The following is a 20,572-nucleotide window of genomic DNA, read 5'->3' on the forward strand; positions in this document are numbered from 1 at the left end:
AACAGCCTCTGTCAAGGAAGATGCAGGGAATTAGACACTCAGGCTGGTTAAGGGCAAGCCGCTCTGTCCTCCCTCTGGATGCAGTCACCTTGCTCTCCACTGGCACCTCAGTCTATACAAGTTGAACATATATCTGCACGTGGTGTTTCTGGAAAAAAAAAAAAAGAAAACGCTTATTCTCTCTATATGCAGTTGTTGGAAATGCACAAGGCATCATTCATTATTTATTCTCAGCTCCAACTGCTACTCTTCTAAAGCTCAGGATCATGCAAATCAAGACCTTCTGGAAGAGAATCTTCTGACAGAGTATCATCTTGGAAACTGCATGCTGCAATTTGTTAGTTTTTGTGTTGGTTGGTTGGTTTCTGTCTTTATGACTTGGGCACGATTATAAAAATCAGCCTTTGAATGAGTGCTAGATGAGTATATTTCCCCTGAACAGGAGTTTTTAAAGTTTTTTCTTTATTTATTTTGAGAGAGAGAGAGAGAAAGCAGGGGAGGAGAGGGAGAAAGAGAATCCCAAGCAGGCTCCACTCTGTCAGCACGGAGCACAACACTTCCCTCCTGTCAAGCAGTGTCATTGTTTGTTGAATTTATATCTGTAGACACAGACGTGGGGGCTTCAATGGGATAAATCTGAGTGGCTTTCATTAAAACATTATTAGCATGTTCTAGCAATAAGCAAACGAGAAGGGAAGGTAAGAACCCATGGATCCTGAGATCATGACCTGAGCCGAAATCAAGAATCAGGTGCTTAATCAACAGAGCCACCCACATGCCCCTCCCCTGACGAGAAATTTTAAACCTAATAACCCCTTGCTATAGAGGAGCCCAGAACTTTTGCTATTGAACACCGTTAAGTCTTCTCACAGGTAGTATTCGGAAATGCTTTGTAAACTCTAAAGTGTTTTATCACCATTAATGTTATTAGTATTAACCAAAATCTAGTCAAAAATGGTTTGGCATGGACAGACTCTTGAATACTGAGAACAAACTGAGGGCTGATGGGGGAGGGGAAGAGGAGAAGGGGGTGATGGGCACGGAGGAGGGCACTTGTCAGGATGAGCGCTGGGTGTTACATGGAAACCAACTGGACAATAAACTATAAAAGAAAAAAATTAAAAAATTAAAAATGCTAAAAAAATGGTTTGGCATGTCTTGAGAACATATTAATAGATGAGAACACACACACATACACACACACACACACACACACACACACACACACACACACACACTCCAGAAAGAAATCACAGGGTAGAAGCAGTTCTCAAAGAGAACAAGAAAAAAATCCAAGATTTCTTTCCAGAGAGCAAAGTCTGTGCAGGAAGGAGCTGTTGCAGCCCCAGATTCAGAGGGAATGACAAGAAATATCAAGATAAAGGGGCACCACAGTGAGGAGGACAGAGTGAGGTCATGGGAAGATAGCTCATAGGCCACTTGGGGAACCTTCCGCTAGGATGCGCATGGACTCAGAAGCGACCTCGGTCACATGGTGAGTGACAAAGACTTTACACATTTGATTTCTTTTCAAGAATTGATTTCTTGTGAGAGTTCCATCTGGCAGCCCCGACACTGGGACAGGTGTTGCTTGCCAACATGAGGGATGTCCTGTGTGCCTCGGACTTGAGGGAAGGTAAGAGCATTGAAGAGTAGAAGAGGCCACTAAAGGCAATGATTTGAATCAAAAGGAAGCATACAGCAAACCTCGAAGGAAGTCTTACGATTTTGAGGGGGTGGAAGTTGAAATGTCAGTGTCTTTCTGAACCGGGATCTGAAGCAAACGTTGTTTGCATGGTTTTACCTTTTAACTGCTGTGTAGATGCACACACACAATACCAGCCTGGTGAAGCAGCACTTGAACCTGGTGCTGCTGAGTCATAGGGCTTCTTTTCTTCATCCTCCCATTAACTGGCTTAGAAAGTCTGGCTTACCCACTGCGACCTGCATGCCCATTATCCACGCCTTTTGCAGGAAAGGGGTTACCTCCGTCCACCGCCCCGGCGTCTGTGGCATGGACTAAGCTAACTGCCACCTCCCTGCCTTCCATTAGGCCTTCAACAACCGCCACAAGTAAACAAACCCAAAATAATTCTCCGGGCTTCAGCAGGCATTTGGTCTCTGTCTTTTGTTGTACCTGGAACAGGGGCCCTTGTGCCGGGTCCTTGTGGGTTCCATTCCTACTCAAGGTAGACACTCAAAGAGGGCTGCTGTAGAGAGAGCCAACCTGGAGAACTCTGTTTACAAATTTGCTAGACCGCGTCCTGGTTTTATCCCATCGTGTATAGCCTAGAGCACATAGCCTTTTGTTTAGACATAATTTGAGTCATTGAGTGTGTACCAAAGAGCCATAAAGGGGATTTGACCCAAGGAGACCAGAGTTTAACTGTCTCTTGCTAAAAGACACATTTTCATTCTTTGTGAGCAGCTTCCTTCCTTCTTGTGAGTGAATCACAGTTATTTCAAAGAGAATTTGGCAGCTGGCCCAGGAACGATTTTGGACTGGCGCCCAGGACTTGATCGCTCTCATTTTCTGCTGAACCCACGTTGGGCAGGCACGTCTTTAAAACAGAAAAAAAAGTGATGTGGTCTGTAGAAAAAACAGGGCCATCATAACCAGATGGAGTTAAGTCCTCCCTCCTCACCTGGCCAGTGGGTGCCTTTGGGCAAGTTGTTTAATCTCTTGTCCTCAAGTTCTCATCTGTGAAATGGGGATAAAAGAGAAATACAGCAGTGTGGGGGGTGTTGCTTGAAGACATGAAGCATGTCCTGTATGTCCTGGACTTGGAGGGAAGTTAAGAACATCAAATAAGGGAAGAGATTACTAAAGGATCTTTGGGAAGATTCTAAATCATTGAATTAAAGGCATAGTGGCTAAGAATTTTAATCTGCAAACAGAAGAGTGTTTGAATGCAAGTTGCTCTAGAATTCAATTTAAAACCTACAGATGCATCCCTAATCTACAAAGAGGCAGAGACTTTAGCTCAATCAATTTCATGACCAGTACCCCCACCCCCGCCCACCAACATCCTCAGGGTTTGATTTCCTGAGAGAGTATATGGGGCTGAACAGGGTTTACAGAGCAGATCAGTAGGGTCAAGGGGAGTTAAGAAGAGCACCTAGTCTGGGCTGTTACTCATCTAGACATGTACCTGTCTGCTGGCTTTGCTCCTAACCAGTCTTTGGTTCCATGAGGGGTCACTGCTCATTCTCAACCCGAGATCCTCTGTGATTGGCGTCCTCTCAGATAGCTCCAATGTCCCACTCTGGGACTAATGTGCTGCTGTCCCCATGTCACATGGGTTGCCCATTGTCCTGCACCAAATACCTGCTCCTCTCAGGCTTTTTGGCTGCCACATCACAGTGAACAATGGAGGTTTGAGCCCCTCCCAGCCTGGCACACTAGACGTTCCATAGCCCTCCTTCTGTCCTGGAGTATCGCTGCCTCACTGGCCCCATCCAAGAAGAAAGGAACCGTGGTCCTCTCTGCAGCTAGGTCTCTAAATTCATCTTAGAAACCAGAATATCTGCTTATTTCTGGCTTCATCTGTGACGTCCACCTCCTTCATTCCAGCCACTGCCCTCATCTACTCCAGTAACCCTTAAATCTTTTGGGGAAATGAGAAACAGATCTGATTCATTTTGCATTTTCTGTGCTCTGTATCTTCTTGGAGCCCAGGCTTCCAAAATTTCAAACCCCCTTTCTGCTTCTAGTGTCATGTGTGTCAAGGCACATGATCTAGCTACCTAAATGAGGGAAGAATGATAAGATGATTGGAAATACTATGAGAAAAAACACAGTATTGCAGAATACTATTCCATTGCATTACTTATTATAACAATATAACAATATTAATATTAATATTAATAATGCTCACCAGAATTACTAAGAAGGAACAGTGGATGACTTTAGGCTCTGGCAAGAAGGGAATAAGAAATTAAGGGGGGGTGGGTGCCTGGGTGGCTCAGTTGGTTAAGCGTCCGACTTCGGCTCAGGTCATGATCTCACAGCTTGTGGGTTCAAGCCCCGTGTCAGGCTCTGTGCTGACCGCTAGCTCAGAGCCTGGAGCCTGTCTTCAGATCCTGTGACTCCTTCTCTCTCTGACCCTCCCCTGCTCACGCTGTCTCTCTCTCTCTCTCTCTCTCTCTCTCTCTCTCTCTCTCTCTCTCTCAAAAATAAATAAAAACATTTAAAAAAAGAAAGAAATTGAGGGGGGGGGAATGTACAAGTGTTAAATGGGAAAGATCTTAGAGACCATCAGTTGACACCTTGGTTCCAAATCTTTCATCACCAAGAATTCCTCAGAAGTCTTTTCTCTCTATGAAGTAGACACTTTGTTCTGAAAAGTCCTATCTGGCTGTTAATATGTGCTATCACTTGCTGGATTTCCTCATTCTTGATTAATCACAAAACCTATATGGCCTATTGGTCTCTTGATTCAGTGTGAGGCAGCCATTTAGGGCTAGACTCAGACCCCACATGAAAGGGATACTAGCTGGGGTGCCTGGGAGGCTCAATCAGTTCAGTTTCTGACTCTTTTTTTTTTTTAGTGTTTATTTCTTTATTGAGAGAGAGAGAGAGAGAGAGAGAGAGAATGAGCATGAGTGGGAGAGGGGCAGAGAGAAAGAGAGAGGGAGAGAATCCCAAGCAGGCTCTGTACTGTCTACAGATCCTGATGAGGGGCTCAATCTCACAAATTATGAGATGATGAGCTGAGTCAAAACCAAGTCAGATGCTCCACCAAGTGAGCCACTCAGGTGTCCCAAGCATCCAACTCATGATTTCAGTTCAGATCATGATCCCAATGTCATGGGATTGAGCTCCATGCCAAACGTGGATTCTCTCTTCCTCTCTTTGCCTCTCCCCAACTCATGAGCGCTCGCTTTCCCTCTCTCTCTCTCTCTCTCTCTCTCTCTCTCTCTCTCTCTCTCTCTCTCTCTCTCTCTCCCTCTCAAGATGGGAGGTTGGAAGGAAAGAAGGAAGGAAGGGAGGGAGGAAGGAATGAAAAAGAAAGGGATACTAGTCAGAGCTGACAATCCAGGAGAGACAGATGCTCTCTCATTCCTACTTATGCTCTCCGTGGCCCCATGTCCATATTGGCCACTCTGCATATTTGCAGATCCCTTATCTTCCCAGCCCCTCCAGCATTAGCCTTGAGTTTATTTGATCTTTAGCCTGTGACCTTCCTCTGGCAGGTGCAGTAGATCTTCCTGTAACTGTCTTTGTGGCTGGGGTCCGACACCCTCTCTTCCCTGACTCGCTGTCTTAGGCTGATTTACACTTCTCTCTGTCCTGGGCCCCTGAGATCCAAGACCCAGCTCTGTGTCTGTCTTTAATGTGAACACAGCAAATTGAGAGAGTTGATACTTTGGTAGAACATGGTAGAAAATCCTCAGCTTCAAAATAATTGGTTCACTTAATATCTGTCTAGTAATGTTTTACAGATTCCCAGTTGCATAGCTTTGCTTCCTGCATCCCATTTTCCCAGAATCCTCTTACCTGTGCTCTCAACATCCTCCATGAACCCTTGAACTTGAACTGTGTCTCTTGTACTCAGAAGAGATTTTTGCCTTCCAAGGAACTGTCACACCTCTTAATGCTACCCTCCTAGAACCTGTCATTAACTCTATCAGGAGGACTTATGGAGCAGTAGGGAGGGTGTGGACTGTGGAGTCCAGCAAGTCTGTGTTCACAGGGCTGTGATCACCAGCAAGATATGGAATCTCTCTGAACATACATCTGTTTATCTGCAAAACGTTGGTATAATACTTATTGCACAAAGTTGTGGTGAGGGGAATTTGAGAATCCTGTCTGTTGTGGCCTCTCTGATGCTTGGTCTCTATAATGTGACATTTTCAAAACTAGCTCTTTAATGGGAGAGCAGAATTGTATAGTGGCAAACCAAAGTCCTCTGCCTTCATCCCAGCTCTGTTTTAACTGGTTTTATTAATTTGGGTAAATCTTCCCAGTTAGAGGATTGGATGGTAGTAAGACACCTCCTTCCCTACACACAAATTCCTGATGTTTTCTTCTAGGTGCAGGGAGTGTAAGAGAAATGACCTTCTTGGTTTCTTCCAACCACTCATCCATCCCTATCCACGGAGAGTGAATGTTGGCCTGCCCATTCCTTTACTCTTCCATTCCTCCTTTTTTTATTTTGTATTTTTAAAAAATTTTAATGTTTATTTTTGAGAGAGAGAAAATGCAGGACAGGGACAGAGAGAGGCTGTTGACAGCAGAGAGCCCAATGGGGGGCTCAAACTCATGAATCACGAGATCATGACCTGAGCCAAAGTTGGATGCTTACCCATCTGAGCCCCCCAGATGCTTGGTGCTTTTCTATTCCTCTTACAAGCTAGCTGTCCACAGGGAATGTGTTCTGCCCTACTCCTCTGCAGGGGGGAACTCTTCCCAAGAGGAGCGCTTCTTTCACTTCAGTGTAGCTGAGTGAGTTGATCTACTTAACCATTGAGGTTCAGTATCAAGACAATTTATTCACAGATAAAAGCCACATGATCCAGGAAGGTATCAACAAAATGTCTTATTCTATTTTGGTAATTGATGTGAAACTTTGGCATAAAATAGGGGTATAGTTCACTGGTGGCCCTGTTTCCCAACATCTTCACCTCTCTGGACCTCAGATGACTCATCTGTAAATTGAGCTAGGTGCTTGCCATGGTCACTTCCAGTTCTGAAAATCTGTGATCTTAGGGAGATGACAGTATCTCCCACAATGAATGGCATATAGTAAGTTTGCAACAAGTGGTAATGTTTTCAGCTTATGCATAGCAATACAAAGATGAATTCAAGGCTAAAAGTCTTCTTTGCTTTTACCAGAGGATGGATGGATGCATTACACATCATGGCCTCTCAAACACTTTGGTCTATGGAGAACTTCAAAACCAGATAAAACAGTCTTTCCAGCACCCTCATTAATCACCTCGTGATCATTTCCCAAGGTCCTAAAAGAACTAGACTTGGAAAAAATTAACCTAGTTACAGGATATTCCCTGTAAAGACCATCAGGACATTAATTATAGTTAATTATGGAATAGTTATCCATATATGTATCCATATATTTTATGAAGCTTTCAAAATAGCCACGTTTGGGGTGTGTATGTGGCAGGGAGAGGGGTACCTTGTCCTGGAGAAGATGATTACTAGACAGGAAACCCCACAGATGCCTTTTAACCTTTGGACGGTGGCCATGCTGGGGTTTTGATAGCTAAATGGCACGGCAGCCTGCCCTTCCCCCACAGTGCCATGCTTAATGCTGATGGCAGGTGCCTACAAGGTATTAGAACTACTGGCTTAGTTGACCTAGGAAAGACTTCGTATTCCAATGCAAACTTTTTTGGTCAAAGCTAGGTTAGAGCATGTAGCTAAGAGACCTAAATCCTCTTCCTTCTTCCTGACAAAACCTCTGCCTACTTTATTCCTGAGTCCCAGAGAGCGATTCTCCTGTCCTGTGGGAGTCAAGGCCAATCTGTTATTCCGATTCTAGCCCATGGAATCAGAAGGAAAGGCAAAGTACACAGAGTATGTTTGTCTCCAGAACCATATTTGGAGGCACTGCTATTTTATTCCCATGTACAAAAATATAAATCAAGGCACAAAAATTATAAATAAATTATTCAAGACAGCATAGTTTAGAAATGGTAGAGTGAGGATTAGAACATGGGAACTCTGGCTGCAGAGTCCTTGAGTTTGACAATTTTTCAAAAGAGAATGTTCTATGATATTCCAATAGCATAATATGAATTCCCACCCATTATTAAGGTCCCACACAGAAATTAGAATCAAACTGAAAAAATGTTAAAATTAAATTGAATTTCCTTCCCTAGTTAAAAAAAAAATACTGATTGGGCAGCCGGCTGGCTTAGCTGGGAGAGCATGGGACTCCTGATCTCAGAGTTGTGAGTTCGAGCTCCACATTGGGCATTGAGATTCCTTTTATAAAAAATACTGGGGCACCTGGGTGGCTCAGTCACGTAAGTGTCCAGCTTCGGCCTAGGTCATGATCTCATGGTTCATGGGTTCGAGACCCACATCAGGCTCTGTGCTGACAGCTAGCTCAGAGCCTGGAGCCTGCTTCAGATTCTGTGACTCCCTCTCTGTCTGACCCTCCCCTGCTCACATTGTCTCTCTCTGTCTCTCAAGAAATAAACAAAAGCCATTAAAAAAATTTTTTAATACTGATTAAAAAAAAAAGAACTCTAAAAATTCTCCATTCATTCATTTCTTATTCTGTTTGGTCTTTGCCACAACTGTATGGATTTCTCCTCTCTCCCCAGCCCCCAAGTGTTTCTGCATTTCACCTTGACCTTCTTCCCTGTGGCCCTTTTCTCCTCTCCTCACCCCTCCATCTCTGCTATTCCTGATGTAGACAATTCCATGTGCATTGCCCAAATCTTCATTGGAATGTATTTCAAATATGTAAAAGTATAAATAGTATGATAACATGAGCACAAAGGAATAGGAATGGAATGGAGCCATGTCTAGCATATCCTGTCGTAATTAAATTGGTAAACTAGATTATGTAAGTTAAAATGTTCAGTGCAATCCCAGGACAATCACTATGAAAGTAACTCAAAAAACAAACAGTAAAATAAGTGACAAAGAAATTAAAATGGTACCTGAACAAACATCCATTTAACAGAAAAGAAGGCCATAATGAAGGATAGAGGAAGGAAAACAAAAGACTCGTAGAAAACAAATACATAGAAGAATGAACGTTATTTTACCAGTAATTACATTAAGCATACACTCCAATAAAGAAATAGAGATAGGCATATGGATTTTTTTAAGCATTTCAACTATATATTGTCTATAAAACACAGTTTAGACTCAAAGACACAAATGGATTGAGAGTTAAATGCCAGAAAAAGATCTGTTATGCTAATAATTACCAAGAGAGAGGTGTGCGGGTGGCTCAGTCAGTTAAGCATCCGACTTCAGCTCAGGTAATGATTTCACGCTTTGTGAGTTCAAGCCCCGCATTGGGCTCTGTGCTGACAGCTCAGAGCCTGGAGCCTGCTTGGGATTCTGTGTCTCCGTCTCTCTCTGCCCCTCCCCCACTCGCACTCTGTCTCTCTCTCTCTCAAAAATAAATAAGCATTTAAAAAAATTTTTAAACAATGACCAAGAGAAACTGGAGTATAGCCACGAACACCAGACAAAATAGACTTTACGACAAAAATTGTTACTAGAGACGAAAAAGGACACCTGACTAGGGGGCAATCCAACAAGAGATAACAATTATAAACATATATGCAACATCAGGGCCCCAAAATACATGAAGCAAAAACCAACTGAATTGAAGGGACAAACAGGAAATTCAACAATAATAATGGAGCTTTGAATCCTCACTGTGAGTAATGGATGGGCAAGTAGACATAGGATCAACAAGGAAAGAAAAGGCTTGACTAGCAATATAAACCAATGTCCTGCAATGGGAGACTTTATATCCTTCTCAAGTGCACACAGGACAGCATTCAGGGTGGACCATGGACCATACATAGGTTGGGCCATAAAACACATCTCAACAAACTTAAAAGTATTGAAGTCATATAAAGCATATTGTCTGGCCACACAGAGTGAAATTACTAATCATGGGAGCCTTGGAGATGTGTTTATTCTGAAAGATCATCCAGGAGTTACAGATTATGTTATTGTGGGGAATAAGGAGATAGATCTTGTGGGGATATGTCTCCATCGCTGCCAAATAGAGTTGTTGTGGGGACCACAGAGAATAATATATGAGCAAGACTTTTGTCATTCATAAAGCGTTATACAAAGTGAGTCATCAGCCTTGTTCCCTGGTCAGGTTGGCAGGGATGCCAGCCACCTCTGAGGCTGACTCAACCTGTCACTGAACAAACATTAAAAAAATAAATAGTTGTTTTATTGAATTCAGCATTTACTAGCCAAGACCGCAAACTCTCGGGGCAAAGTACCGAAGAGTTTTTCTCCACCAAGTTGAACAGAGCAGAGCCTCTTGCTGCCAATATGTTGCCCTGAAACCCAGGTCCTGCGGTCACTGGCTTCCTGGGAGCAGGGACTCAATCTATAACAGGTACTATTGTGGGCATTGCCAAGCCCTCAGCAATTTGAATAGCCCTTAGATGCTCCTTCTCTCTGCTGACCTTATTTTTATTGAACATTGCCATGATTTCTGATTTCACTTTGTGTAAAAGAGAAGCAGGGACTCTACCGACATGGAACTGAATGAACATAGGTCCTCAGGGTCTTGAACTGCAGAGACTGGAGCATCCTCAGACTCTTGTCTGAGGCCCAGGCCATCAGATTTGAGTCAACTAGGGATAAAACACTCCTTGCTCCCCACTCCGGCATCCAACCATCTCTGTTCACAGAGGGGCTAAAACAACCTCCTAGCGACATCAGAGTCTAAAACAGTTCCTATACTTGGAGAAGGGATACGAAATAGACATGGGGCTCCCTCCCAGAATTTCCCGTTAAGGTATTCTGTATTAAAATAAATCCTAATACAGGGGTGCCTGGGTGGCTCAGTCTGTTGAGCATCTGGCTTTGGCTCAGATCATGATCTCACAGTTTGTGAGTTCAAGCCCCACATTGGGCTCTGTGCTCACAGCTCAGAGCCTGGAGCCTGCTTCAGATTCTGTGTCTCCCCCTCTCTCTGACCCTCCCCTGCTCATGCTCTCTCTCTCTCTCTCTCTCTCTCTCTAAAATAAATAAGACATTTAAAAATTTAAAAAAAAAAGAAGGCATCACTTTAGGGGTGCCTGGCCTCCCTGGGACTCATCCCTTGGTTTCATTGATATCGCTCTGCACTGTCCAGTGCGGTAGCCACTAGCCGCATGCATGGCTAAAGAACACCTAAAACGTGGCTAATCCCAATCAACATACACTACACATGTGAAAGACATACTGGATTTTCGAAGACTTAGTATGAAAAGAGGAATGCAAAATATCTCAATATTTTTATATTGATTACACGTTGAAATGACAATATATGATTAAAATCAGGTTTTTCACTGGTGCTTCTCACGTGTTGTAATGTAGCTCCTAGAACATTTAGAAAAAGTAGATGGGAAGCTTGCATTATGTCTCCATCGGAGAGTGCTCGTGTGGCTGAACCACTCCCGGAGAGATGGAAGAGAAAGGCAGGCCTCAGCAGGCTCGAGGGGCAGGTGTCCGGAGCAAAGGAACTTCTGTAGGAAGCTTGTCTTGCCCTGACGCAAACCTGGACATCTCTACGCCCTGCGGCCAAATCTCAGAAGCTCTAGAGTGACCATGCTGGGTCTCAGCAAGTGCCAACGCCATGTCACTGTCTTGAGGTTGTGACCTTGGGGCAGCTTCTGGGAGCAGGAAAGGCAAGCAGAATGCATGTTCCAAGGACAAGGGAGGAGGGAGGAGCCTCTGAGGGGCCGGGTGCCCCTCCCAGTTTCCACTGGGGGCGGTGTTCCTCCATGACGTCCTCCAACAGACAGCTGGTTCTTCAGCTCCCTCCCCACCAAGAGAGGCGCGAGGAGTGCGTGCACAACAGGTAAGCACAACCCCAGCCTCTCAGGAGCCCGCGTCATGCATCATGTCAGAGAAATGGGCGCACAAACACTCCCAGTGGGGAGCTCCCCCCTCGTGACGTGCGAGGTTCTGGGAACCCTGCCCCTTCTCCGGTGAGTGCTTTGAACCCTGCCCCTTCTCCGGTGAGTGCTTGCTCCCTTCATAGTGGTCTGTAATCGACCCATCAACGCATGACACAACACCACTGGGGCTAAGAGTGTGGGATTTAGAACCACAAAACCAGGATCCAAATCCTGGCCTCTACTTACTAGCTCGGCAGCTTTGGGTAGCGGTTCTCAGATGTGACGTTAAAACACAAATAAAAATACCTACTCTACCTACCTCACAGGTGGTTACAGAGGTGGAATGGTAGAGCGGGACCAATCTCACGGGCTGGTTAAAGATTCAGTGAATTAACACAGGTAAAGCCCTTAGCATGGGCCCTGGCACACGGGAGATATAAATAAGTATTCCAGGGGGCACCTGGGTGGCTCAGTAGGTTGAGTGTCCAACTTCCGCTCAGGGCGTGATCTCACAGTTTGTGAGTTTAAGCCCCTCTCAGAGCCTGGAGTCTGCTTCCAATTCTTCCTCTCTCTCTCTCTCTCTCTCTCTCTCTCTCTCTCTGCTCCTCCCCCACTTGTGCTCTGTCTCTCTCTCTTTCAAAAATAAACATTTTTTTAAATTTTTATTAAATAAATAAGTATTCTGGTGTTTTTTTCCTAGGCAGGGTTTATCACAATCCCTAACTACCTCATTTACTTACTTGCTCCTTGTGTGTTGTTGATTTCCTCCCCACCCCCAGAAGGTAAGTTCCATGGAGATAAGGAACACCACCAAATTTTCCACACCTAGACAAGAGTACACACGGTAGCCTTTCAATAAATATTTGTTGAATGATTCATTATTGTTAAAAGCTGTAAACACAGGATGGAGATTCTAACAAGGACAGAAAATGGCAAATTGAATACCAGACGGAATTTGAGATTTTAACAAACTCCTGTGTTCATAGTAGCGGATGATCCACAGTCTGCCCCCAAGAAGAGAATTGTCCGGGGGGAGGACTGTTTTAGCAAACAGGGCTGGATTCTGCTTTGCTCTTTCTCTGAAGGCAGGGGTTCTAAACTGAATCGGTTAAAGACAGTGGAGGAATTTAAGAAATGAGATGAGAGGGGTGCCTGAGGGGCTCAGTCAGTTAGGTGTCTGCCTCTTGCTTTCTGCCCTGGTCATGATCTCACAGTTCGTGGGATCAGGCCCCGCATTAGGCTCTGTGCTGACATCAAGGAGCCTGCTAGGGATTCTCTCTCCCTCTCTCTCTGTGCTCCTCCATGCTTGTGCTCAGTCTCTCTCTCTCTCTCTCTCTCTCTCTCTCTCTCTCTCAAAAGAAATTAACTTTTTAAAAAATGGGATAAAACAGGTGTCATCCAGACATGAATTTGGAGCCCAAAGTAACATCAAAGCAGAACATGTAGCACACCTTGTCTTATAATGTACAGGTAAATATTCTTTGTAACATCTGACATGGCTCTACTAAATCCATGGTGAAACATTCATTCCTTGGTAACACAGGGTGGCTCTGGCAGTTTTGATGAATCTGATGAAGCACTAGGTCTGGCCTCAAGATGGAAATGCAGCGTGCAGTGTCCCACCAGACAACTGGGCAGGGGCTAAAATGGAATTTCCCCTTGGTGAGAGGACAAGGAGACGGTGTTCCTCAAATCAGAGAAAAAGGAAAGAAACGGAGGCCCTGATGCCTAGGAGAGAAAATAGAGGGCTCACAGGTGTCTTCCTAGGGTGGAAGCAATATCCCAAAACGGGGGCAGGATGGTGATCAGAGATCCATCTGAGCAGCTGTGGCTCTAGTGGGTTGCCTAGCTTGCAGTGAGGTGCCTACACTGACCAAAGACAGCGAGATTGAGTCCTTACCTAGGTCTGTAGGGAGAGACGCAAGCCCACGCCGGCTTGTTCAACAACATAATCAGCCGGGGCTCAGGCAGAGATCGCTCGGAGCCCCTTGCAAATACAGGTTAGAATTCGGCCAAAAGTGAGACTCTTGGACATCTCCCCAGAGTAACTCCTTTCTTCTGGGCTGAGGCTGGGCACACGGTACAACCTCAGACCACTGCTGGGCCATAGGGTTTCAGGGCCTGCTCCCTGGGGTGGCAAGCTCGTGTTGGAAGGTGACTATGGCCTCGTCGCTCTTGGCCACAAAGAAACATTTGGTGTTTCCCAAACACACCAGGCTGTGGCTGCTTCATTCCTTCATGGCTTTGCACTTGCCTAACGTGTTCTTCTTGGGCTTGACCAGCTGTCCTGTCCTCCAGGGAGGCCTCATTTCTCTGTCCTGTGGTCTCCGGGGTCTCCCTTGGCCTCTCTGCATTTTAGCCTCCGATATACCATTTGGCTCTTCATTTTGAGTCTCTCTCTGCCAACACGGTGAGTCACTTGAGGACAGGGATGGGTCTCACTGTATTAAGAACTCCTGGCCTAAGGCCTGACTCATATTTCTTAAACTTAATGAAATCATATTGGGAGTTGATACAGCCTTTCCAGGAGTACTCCGTGACTCCCATTTCTTCCCCTCATCCCTCCTTCCCCCAAAGCTCAGTTCTTGTACCTTCCCTTACACAGATATCCAGTACTTTGAGGACCACCCCCCACCACCACAAAAGACCAGAACTTCTTTGAACTGAATAGTCCCAAGATGTAAGGTAATCAAGGGGCAGAAAAGAGAGCCCTGATGGAGGGTGACAGAAAAACTGGCCTCCAGTCCCCATGTGGCCCTCATGGGCTGTGACATAGAGCAAATCACTTCACTCTCCTCTGCAAAATGAAGGGAGGTCACTGGAATTTCTGAATTTAATAAAGAATAAAAATCCACTTTCGATTGATGAGCCAAAAATGACCTCTCCTGTGAGCGTTAAGACAGTCTCAAGCAAAATACTCTTTGTGAATAAAATCTAGGTAAGCATAGAAATCTTCAATGAAACAACAAACACCACCTTACAGCGACTGTTTCCAGAGAAGAACAGAGGGAAGGGTGATTCATCTAAAAGGAAATATAAAAAGTAAGGGAAGGCTCTTTGCATTAACCAATGATGACAATTTGCCATAAACTAAGGTGCATCTACCCCTCTGCGTGTGAGGCCAAGAGCCGGGGGTGGTGGTCATGTGTAAGAATTGCTTGGGCCGCAGTGACTGAAGAAGGAACAGACTTGGAGCAGGAGTTGTGACATGTGCACAGCAGCTGGGGTCAGGAAGGCACACGACTCACCTCTGGGAAATTACAGGATGAGGAACGGGAGGCCCAAGGAAGGGAAAGGTCCTGCCCCATCTATGGTCTCCAGACTGTCAGTCCAGCCCCCTTTTTCCCAGGCCCTGCTAAGAGGCAAAAGGACCCTTCTAGAAAGCTTTCTGCCACTTTACATAATGAGACATTATGTAAAAGGTGAACTTAATTTAGACACTGATATTGACCAGGACAAGCAGCAATAAAGCAGAAATGATTAAAAACACGTCAATCACATTTATCTTTCAGAGCGTACACTGTGTACACAGCCTCCCGATCAGCTGTGTTACCCCAGCCACCAGACCCACCAACCTGGCCTCTTGCCATTGAAGAAAAAAGCATAACACCTAGGGAGCCTCTATGAGGCTACTTCTGTTGCCACACTGCCATGGGCGCAAAAAATATCTGCTCATATTGCAGGTCGTGAAAAGACAACAATGATCGATTACCTTGACCTGCTTCTGCTGATGAGCCCTGCTCTGGACCGAAGTGTGTCCCCACCCCCACCCCCAAAATTCATAGATTGAGTCTCAGCCCCCAGTTCATCAGAATGGGACCAGATTTGGAAAGGGCATTTGTGCAGAAATCATTGAGACGAGGTCATACTGGAGTTGGGTGGGTTCCTAAGACAGCATGACTAGTGTGACATGAAAAGGGGAGATTTGGACACACACACAGAAGAAACACCAATGAAGATAAAGGCAGAGATTGGGGTGATGTTTCTATGGACCAGGGAACACCATGGATCATCAGCAAACCACCGGAAGCTGGGGAGGGGAGAGACATGGAACTCCTACTCCCACACAACCTCTGAAGGACTCAATGCAGACAACACCTTGATCTCAGACCTCTAGCCTCCAGACTAGAGGACACTGTACAGTTCTGTGGTTTAAGCCACTTGCTTTGTGGCACTTTGTTACAGAAGCCCTAGCAAACAAGCCCACAATTGAATGAATAAAGAATAACATGTGACACTGGCTGTAATGTATGATGACCAGAGCTCAGGCTCTCTGCCTAAGAGCCACACTGCATTTATGTCCCCTGCCTCTGGAGACATGTCAAGTAAGAAGTTGCTGTGGTAGAGGTCAAAGAGGTTGCTGCCTGTTTCTTCCGTAGGATTTTGATGGATTCCTGTCTTATATCCAGGTCTTCATCCATTTTTAACTTATTTTTGTGTATGGCATAAGAAAGTGGTCCAGCATCATTCTTCTGCATGTCTCTGCCCAGTTTTCCCAGCACTGTTTGCAAAAGAGACTGCCTTTTTTCCATCGGATACTTTTTCTTGTTTTGTTGAAAATTAGTTGGCCATATATTTGTGGGTCCACTTCTGAGTGCTTTGTTCTGTTCTGTTGATCTATGTGTCTATTTTTGTGCCAGGACTATACTGTCTTGATGACTACAGCTTTGTAACAACAGCATAAAGTCTGGAATTGCGATGCCTCCAGCTCTGGTTTTCCTTTTCGAACATGACTTCGGCTATTTGGGATCTTTTCTGGTTCCATACACATTTTAAGATTGTTCTAGCTCTGTGAAGAATGCTGGTGCTATTTGATAAGATTGCATTGAATGTGTAGACCGCTTTGGGTAACACTGACATTTTAACAATATTTGTTCTTCCAATCCTTGAGCATGGAATGAGCCCTGGGTATCGTATGTAAGAGATGAATCACTGGGTTCTACCCCTGAGGCCAAGACTACCCTAACTTGAATTTAACTAACTTTAATTAAAAAAAAAAAAAAAGAAAAAAAGAAAAAAAGAAAAAAGGACAAAGCTGCATCCATCCCCTAGAGGCTATGAAGCCACAGGAAGCCACAAGAATGCTGCTTGACCTTCAAACCAGTTTCCTCAGCCATAAGATGGATGGAATAATAGCCCTCCTTCATAGAATAAAATGAGTTAATCCTGTTCTTAGCACAGTGTCGGCATATAATATGTGGTTAGTGAATATTCACTATTCTTATTAGTACACTGTGAATAGCAAACACTTACATGCATTTCAACTCGTCTTCCCTCAAATTCCATTTTACTATTGGAGATTCTGATGCCCAGATGCTTTAATTTGACAATATGGGGCAGGTCTGGGGTCCAGGTGGATCTGGGTTGGAATCCAAACTCTGTCATCCCCTCACTATGTAATTTTAGGCACATTTTTTTTATTGCTAATTGTATTTATTTTTGAGAGAGAGAAACCTAAAGAGACCAGGGGAGGGGCAGAGAGAGAGAGAGGGAGACAGAGAATTCCAAGTAGGCTCCACACTATCAGCACAGATGCCAACGCAGGACTGGAACCCACAAAATGTGAGATCATGACCTAAGCCAGAATCAAGAATCAGACGATAAACCTACTGAACCACCCAGGTACTGCTGGGCACAGGTTTTAACCCCCTTCAAATCTCTGTTTTTTCAGATTTCATAGGAAGAATCATGTGAGAGAGATATACATGGCCAGTTTCTGCTTTATACTTGGTCTAAGAGAAGTTATTTTTGCTATTATTAAGTAACTTGTCCACCATCACAGCAATTATTGGTAGAGCCAGGACCTGAACAAACTTCAGATGTTTTCTGTTGTGCTTCACCACACCTACCTGAGGGCAGAGTAAACCTCAAAACTGGGGAAATGTGGCAAGGTCTAAGGCCATCTACTGGGGAGAAGGGCAAGACGAGGTATAGAAAGTAAGGTATAACGTTGCCAAGGAGGACCTGGAAGCCGGGGGAAGATGGGAGGAGTCCACAGCAATCAACTTGACACCAGGAGACTCACTGGTTTCCTCAGGAAATGGTGCTGTATCAGGGACTCTGCTTTGCTCTCAATATTCTCCGGTCCTCTGCAACCCTTATAATTAAGTCTTGGACCTCATTCTCTGTTCTTTCTGTAACAAAGAAAATCCTCTGTCTTGCATAACTCACTTTAAATTGGTGATTCGTTACCCTCAGTCTTTCTATTTTTCTCCAGTGCATTAAAGACACCCAAGGTGGTCCACTGATTCCATAGTCTTTATAGTTACTATTTCTCTCCAAATCACTCAAATACCTGAAACCAGACCCCTCTCAGGATACTCCCTGTCAAATGGTCTCATCAAGAACTCAGCTGCCCTTCCTAAACTGACAGGTACCTCAGTGGAAAATAGAGGCTTATTCCTCTATAACTCCATATTCTCCAAGATCTTGCCTTTAATTGTTCAATACTTTATAAGTTTTCCTACTATCTTTAGATAGATTCTCTACCTAAAGCAAGGTAGTGGGTCTAAGTACCTAGTGTACTATTACCAAAAACAGAAATCACATTTTTCTACTGCCTAGGTTATCCCTTATTTTCTTAATGATTTGGATGGTGTCCTTGTAAATTAAGGGTATTAATTATCTGTCATTGTGCTACAAATATTTTTCTCTTGGTCTGTGGTTTAACGTTGGACATTATTTGAAGCATTTCTTTTTGCCAAACAGATTTTTTTTAAGTTTCTTCATGGAGTCAAACATATCTCACATTTTCTACGTGATGTCTGGATTTTCTCTCTTGATTAAAGGCATTCCAGGATTTCCAATTTATCAACTGGCACTGAGTTATTTTTATGTTTAAATCTTTAAACCATCCGTAACACCAACTTTATTTTCTGCAGGAAGAATACAGGAGAATGTTGGAAAAGATTCTGAAAATATTTTGCATTTCATTACATCAGGAAGTACCATATACCCTTCCTACTCTTACCATTTTTACATAATATTTTCTTTTTAAACTTTATTTACTTATTTATTGAGAGAGAGAGAGCAGTCACCCATGCATGCACGTGTTGAGGAAGGGCAGAGAGAGAGGGAGAGAGAGAACCTCAAGCTGTCCATGCACTGTCAGCACAGAGCCTGACATGGGGCTCGAACCCACAAAACATGAGATCATGACCTGAGCCGAAATCAAAAGTTGAACACAGCCATTTGAGCCACGCAGGTGTCCCAGTAATATTTTCTAATTAGAAAACAAACACATCCTTTGTGGTAGAAAATGTGGAAAATGCAGAAAAGTATAAGAAAGAAAATAAAAGTACCAATAGTAAACCCAGTAGTCACAGATCATCCCTTTTACATACCATGTGACATTCTGCAAATGCTGTCTGCACAGAAGGAATGTCCTAAGACGACTTAAGGGGGAGCCCTAAAAGTCCTCAAGTCCTCACCGGTTCCAATCCTGAGGAACGTAAAACTTTCCTCCCAAATCCCCATGTGAACCTAGAACCCAAACCAGGAAGTCACTGCCTCCTTTCTCTACAGGACTAAAGCCTCATCCAGCACAAAAGGCCCATCACTAGTTGGGCTGTTGGGACTCAGAGAAGTCACCTGTTCCTCGGTCCCGTCTCCTGAGTAGAGAACCTACATCAGACCCAGACGAAGTTGGAATCTGCAGAGTAAATCAGGAGGAGAGGAAAGAATAGAAGAGAAGAAGAAAAGGAGAAGAAACCTTTGCTGGGCCTCACCCCTGACGATCGATTATCCAAATATGTTTGAAGAAACCCAGTAGTGGATGCTTACCTCATGCTCCACATGAAATCTTAAGGCTGGGGGCTCATCAAGGGAGTGGCTGTTTGTCAAGAAGGCATGATTTCTCCACGATGAAGAGCAGCAAAGGAACAGCCCTGAGGCTAAGTGGACAGGAGGGAGGAGGGGCACCAAGACTGTGTCCAAGTCTTCCGGGTGAGTGGATTCACGCTCTAAGCTGTTGGAGAAGCCCTTGAGCAGCCCCCAGTCTCAGAGGCTTTCTGTGTAAGCAAACCGGAAGAGAGAAAGGAAGAAGGCAACAAAAACAGCATTTAGTGATGGCTTTGTTTAAAAACAACAACCTCAGCTTTGTATAGGTGAATCACTGTTATCGTATCTGATCTTACTAACAACCCTATTAGATGTTCTTAATTCTCATTTTAGGGGTGCCTGGGGGACTCAATCGGTTGAGAGTCCTACTTCGGGTCAGGTCATGATCTCAGGGTTCATGGGTTCGAGTCCCGCATCGGGCTCTGTGCTGACGGCTAGCTCTAAGCCTACATTCTGCTTCAGGTTCTGTGTCTCTTTCTCTTTCTGCCCCTTCCCTATTCAATCTCTGTCTCTCTCTGTCTCTCAAAAATAAATAAATGTAAAAAAATAATTAAAAAATAATAATAATTCTCATTTTACAGGCGAAAAACTGAGGCACAGTGGAGTTCCGAAACCCAAAGTGATGACGCAACTGAGAAGTCCATGGCAGAGCCAGGATTTAAATGCAAATGTCTGAGCACATGCTCAGGCTAGAGAATTCTGGTTCTATTCTGAGCAAAGCACGTAACTTCTGAAAACCTGACCATCCTGTTTTTAATGTGGAAGAAGCAGAAGTCATCATGCAATGTTATCAGAGGCCTGCACTTCCTCTCGTGACCTACACCATATGAAGTTATCTGGAAATCTGATCATTTGCAGCCACAACATGAGAGAGTCTGGGACTCAACATGTAATTTATTCCTACGATAACCTATTTATATCACAGGCAGTCAGCATGCTCCATAAGTAGAGGGTAATGAAATCTTATTTTTAAAATTCATAAATTTAAATTTAATTAACTGCCTAAATATGCTCATGTCTCTTTAGCGATCAACTCTTTAGTTAAAAACAAGGCAAGTCTGATCCAGCAACCGGAGTTTGACTCATTGCAAAACTCTCACGAGGGCAAAGAGAGCTGACCGTGTCCCTCTTTGCTCTCTCTGCCCTCTTGCTGGGGTCTGTCCAC

This window comes from Suricata suricatta, chromosome 3 (assembly GCF_006229205.1).
Source record: "Suricata suricatta isolate VVHF042 chromosome 3, meerkat_22Aug2017_6uvM2_HiC, whole genome shotgun sequence".
NCBI classification, from domain to species: domain Eukaryota; kingdom Metazoa; phylum Chordata; class Mammalia; order Carnivora; family Herpestidae; genus Suricata; species Suricata suricatta.